This window comes from Chenopodium album, chromosome 19, assembly GCF_948465745.1.
Source record: "Chenopodium album chromosome 19, dcCheAlbu1.1, whole genome shotgun sequence".
NCBI lineage: Eukaryota > Viridiplantae > Streptophyta > Magnoliopsida > Caryophyllales > Amaranthaceae > Chenopodium > Chenopodium album.
The window spans coordinates 11,683,735-11,689,734 of NC_137852.1; positions in this window are offsets into that span (position 1 = coordinate 11,683,735).

Sequence of the window (6,000 nt, forward strand, 5' to 3'; positions counted from 1 at the left end):
TCCCCCTACCCCCGCCTCGAAACCGCCACCCATAACCCCAAAACCACCCATAACCAAAGCCCCCTACCCCTAGAACGTCCCCTTCCCCTCCCTTCACCCTCGAAGCCACCCTTAACACTAACCCTAGCCTTCAAAGTCACCTCCCCCACCCCCCGATAACCACCACAAATGCAATCAAAGGTGTGAGGGGAAGGTTCTCGGTATAGCTAGGGTGTAACACCCCAATAATTCTCCCTTTTCCAAACCACTTACTTTAAATAAAATAGTGGAGAACCATTGGCATGCTACCGCCACGTGTTAACACGTTAAGGCTTTATCAAAGTATCGCAGCGGAAAATCAAACATAAGTCTTTAAAATAACATAGTTTAGAAAACCAACAAGTCAAAGCTTACAAATTGGAACCATAAAGGCCTTTATTTAAAACCAAATCAATAGTCAAAATCCCAAAACATAATTAAATTAGTAAAACATAAATAAGTTCAATACAAAGAACGAATACTCTCAATTACACCAATCCGTTGACAATGCATATGTCAAATCCCTGGGATTCACATCATCAAGCTAACCTGTGCAATACTGCTCCCCAATAATACAAGTGTAATAATTGGATCATCACAGGGTCATTGAAGGCGAAGGCCATGACCAAAAGAAAACACACAAAAGCACGCAATAAGCAAAGCTGAGTACATACAAGCTACAACGCACAAAACCTAGCATGCTCAACTAATTAAAGTAAATAAACATACAACTCGAATTCATTAATCAAGACTCTACAATTAAATAATTCAATCGACTCAACATACTTACTAATCAATTCCAAACACTTGACTCTTCATATTTAATTCAATTAATTTAAATTTGGAGTAAACAATAGACGAGGTTGTCCAATCCACCAAATCATTTTGGTCTAAAATGACCATTTAAAAGAAAAGTTTAGCGCGATGCAAGAATGGGCGCGACTCCATTCTTACAAAGTTAGTATAGGATCCCATCTAACTTTCATTATAAAATAAAATGTAAATACCAAAAGAGAAGAGGACATGTTGATCAAACAAGCCTCGAAAAGCCACGGGCTACCACCGTGTACCTCAACCCATAATTGTCAATACTCTAGAAGTGCACGCTTTCCAGAGTTTTATTGCTCATCCATGTTTCACTTTACGTGATTACAATTTTAATTAATAGCAGACTCATTCAAGTAGACCATACATAACAATCATACATCAATTCACTTTTAATCTTATTTAGGACAATGGTGATCACATCTTAAGTTGACCTTTAATTCCATTAAACTTCCAAATTATCCAAAATTGTTGAACATAGTCAACTCACCTAGCAATTTGGGCTTAATCCACCTTTACTCATCATATTAACAAGTCATGATTAAGTAAGAAATAAATAAATAATAACCTTGTGGAATAATTAATAAATTTATTCCATTAAAACCATTCAATTCCAATCATTTAATAATCCAAATGTGGTTAACAAACCAATCCCATAAAAATATGCTTGTATCAACATTCCATACAAACAATTAATCCAATATAATTCAACATGCTTGAATCCATAATTCCATACAAGCATAATCAATACACCAAAACATGCGCACATGAATTAAATCAATGTATAACCAAACAATTTTCATCCAAGTGTTCCCTAAACATGAAACTAAGTTCTTTTCTTTTGATACCTAAACATGATACCACTTACAACGAAGTAGACATGCACGTACTTCGTGTAAACAATCCTTTGTACTACTTTTAATCACTTAAAATTCTTTTAGGGAATAATCACTTCCTAGAAAACAACCAATTAACAATTAATATTACTAACCCAAGTAATTTCCAACAATATAATATGATAAAAAAAAACCTCTTAAAACTTCAATAAAAACATATATTTATGCTTAATTAACTTTAAACATAATTAATTTTATTAATCAAACTCAAGGATAAAATTTTAAGCATAAAAAAATTTCGTTAAAAATCAAAAACTGTCCTAAAATCATATTTAGAGGCTGAATTTGGCCACGAGAGGGTGGTTTTAAAACAAGGTTTTCACATGGAAAACACTATTTTTTCATCAAAATTGGATGAGTTCATAACCTGATCGGGATTAGAACGGGATTAATATTAACGAACCGAAATCTAAAAATTAAAACACGAATTTACGTGTTCAAAATAATCTGGAATTAAGTTAAACTAATCAGTAATTATAATCACCAATATTTCAAAACATCATTACTATAAAAGCCCTAAATCAATTGTTCATAATAACCCTAAAATCATGATTTTCAATAATTAAAAAACCCTAGGTTATAAAATTTACAAAATATGAAAATTATGACATTTATAAAATCTGAAATTATAAAGTTTAATCATCAAAATACAATTTGATACTAATTAAATTAATTTCAAATAATAAAATTAAAATCCATAATCAATAATTATAATTCACAAATTAATAAAACAAAGGAGAATGAAAATAAGACTAACCTTTTGTGTGGGGTAATTTTTAGGGATGTATGGGGTATTTATAGGAGAAAGGGTAGTAGGGTAAGTAGGTATATTGGGTCTCATAAAATTAATGGGTCAATTAAGAAAGTAAAGTGGGTTTGGTTTGTTTGTTGGACATAAATTATAGAAGAAAGGTTCATAAAAAGTTCTTTGTAATAAAATCGTTTATCAACCCCAAAAATAATTTGAAACTTTTGAAATTAAATCCGAAAAAAATACAGATAAAAATTATGAATAAAATATAATTTCATTAATAATATATTTAAAAATACGGGGGATTACATAGGGGGAAGGGAGCTGAGGGAGGTCGGAAATGTAGGGTTAGGGGATCGAAGAGGGTGGTTTGGGAGTAGGGGTTGTCGGTAGAGGAAGGGGTGGCCACCAGCGTTTGGTGTCATCTTTTTTTTTTTTTTTTTTGGTTTTGTAATTTATATTTTTTTGAACCAATGGACATGTATACAACACGTGACAAATAGTTTGTCTTAACAAATTTTAACCTTTCTTCAGGTAACTAGTATTCGAGATCGAATAAAGAAATTGCAAGTGAAAAATGATATTATTGCATAATAACCAAAAGTTGGGTTTATTCAAAGAAAATCGGCCAAAGTTGGGTTATTAAAATGCATGTATTTTTCCTATTTTAAATTATATGTTCTTTATATTATTAAATCCTCATCTATTAACCAAAAGGTCATAAATAAAATAATTGGGGCTTAACAGCAACACAATGAAGACTTCTTATTATTACAAGCTCAAAGACGCATGAAAGTTTGTGCATGTACACATAAGTAGTCTATCAAGCTTGATTTTTTTTTTTTTTTTTTTTTTTTTTTGAAATGGTAGTCTTTTTTGGAAAAATTGCCCCTATTAATCCCAATTTTGCCTCGTCTGCCAATAATACTCTCAATTATTCACCATCACTCCCAACTTTAGGAGGGATTAAGTTCTATTGCACCCAAATGACTTGGAACCTGTTGAAGAGGTAAAATTTGCTGACTTGTGATTAGTTGGACGCGTGTCGCATCATGATAGGTTAAAATAAAAAAATAAAAAAATAAAACAAAAACAAATTTTATTTATTTTTTTTTTTTTTAAAAAAAAAAAAAAACCACAGCCACTTCCACCACCACCACATCCCCTTCCCTCAACCCCAACCACCTGAGGGTTGAAACGGAGGAGGAAGGGGGCGAAAATGGAGGGAGGTAGGTGGCAAAAACAAAGGGATGAAGCTAAGGGGGCGAATCGGAGGGGGAAGGGGGCGAATCAAAGGGAGGAAGAGGGCGGAAATTAAACGACCACCCCTCTGCCGGAAACAGCACGCAGGGGCCGCCCTGCTGCCTGAACGACAGGGGTTGCACTTATCAGTTCTGGCAGCAGCTAGCTCCTGCTGGAAATTGGAGGGCCTACCTCGTGCCGGAAACGGCAGGGGCTGCCGCCTTCCGTGGTGAGGGTTAGGTTTTTTTAATTTTATTTTATTTTTTTTGGACCTATCATGTAACACCCTAGAAATTCCTTTCCTTTAAATACACACTTTACTCTTTCTAAAATACGATTTAGGAATATCTAAGACATTACCGCCACCGTGAAAACGGCTAAGGCAATTATCAAAGACACACAGCGGAAGACTTAACTCAAAACCATTCAAAACGAGTCAACTTAAAAGTCAACCAAACGAAAGTAAAGATTAAAACCAAAGTCAAACGAAGTCAAATAAAATCAACCTACAACTTGGAACCATTGAAGGCCCTTATCAAAACCAATTAAATTATGAAAACCTTTGCGTTAGTCTCATAAGCATAACATAATATAATATAATATTTGAATGCAATAAACCACATCTCAACTAATAGAAACTAGCATGATTCGCTCTTCACTCATGCCCCGTCATGAATATGTTTCAACACCTGAAAAGATTATCTCCACTTGTCCCCACTACTCTCCATTAAAATGGATCATCGTAGGGCCAAGATAAAGACATAGCCAGACACAAACAACACACACAATCAGCAAAGCTGAGTACATAAGCGTATTTAAACACACTAACATGCAACTCCTAACATCACACATACTTACCTCATTGCACCTGTTTACAAGCACACACAACAAACAACAAGACTCTTTAACTGGACACTAAATAATTCATTTAGCGTTGATTACGCATCGAACGGGTTTCCAACTAAACCTACCTTAATAAATTGAGGCCCACTGAACGGGAGCTAACCGTGCCAGCATCACCTATGCCACACACATTGGTGGCGGAATTCCAGCGCATAATAATAATAATAATAATAATAATAATAATAATAATAATAATAATAATAATAATAATAATAATAATAATAATAATAATAATAATAATAATAATAATAATAATAAAAGGGAATATACATCGTCCTGTACTCCATTAGAAGTTATGGTTAAATATAAAACCCCATAACTCCCCCCATATGTTCATACTCAAGGTATATACGTTCCAAGAGTTTTGGTGCGTAATCTCTTTCACTTTACGTTGTTTACATATTATTAGACTTGGTGATGACTCTCAAAGCATAACAATTCAATCATCAATAATAATTCAACCACTCAAACATACCAATTTAATTCTTGAATATTTAGTGACCACATAATATTTAATGTTGAACCCTTTTTAATTCTACCTCAGTGTCAAAGACACCTTAAACGCATAAAGCGCCAACAATCCTATCCCTCGGTGTTAAAAACACCTTAAGTGCACAAAGGCACCAACATAAAATTTATTCCTTGTGTACATAGACACTTATATAGCTCATTCCTCATGCTTAAAGCATCAATAAAAATTATATGAACCATAATAAAATTCCTTTTCAATAATCCAAACATAATTAAACAATTAGTTTGATTAAACATGCTCTCTATCATGCCATAAATAAATATGTAGTCCATATAATCATGCCAAAATATAATTTTCCAATCCATAAATCATCACAAATAATTCATGCTTCACAATTCAATCACCAACACCAATAATTCACAATTCAATACATGAACCTTAGCATGATACTACTTGTAGTTGATTGAAATTAAGCCTAGCATGATCCTACATCATCAAAATATGCTAAGTACGCGAACGTACCTCAATTAAGCCCATAAAGTGGCCGAAAACACTACAACAATTCCCGAATCAAGTCTCCTACATAAAGGGACAATAATACTAAATTAATTACTCTTGTATACACAATTTCCAGCAACTTAAACTCACTTTAAACTATTTAGAATAATCTGAAAATTATTTAGAAACCCCTAATTAAACTCCTTTTTAATAGGTTATCACACCCTTTTATTAAAATCACAATTATACTATCTTAAATAAAATTCCAGCATTTTAAACTAATCAAAAACCCCTTTAAAACTTCATCAATATATTTTCATACTTAAATTATCCATAGAAAAATTAAATTATCTCTTACCCTTTAAACTCAAGGATAAAAATTAAAAAAAACTTCG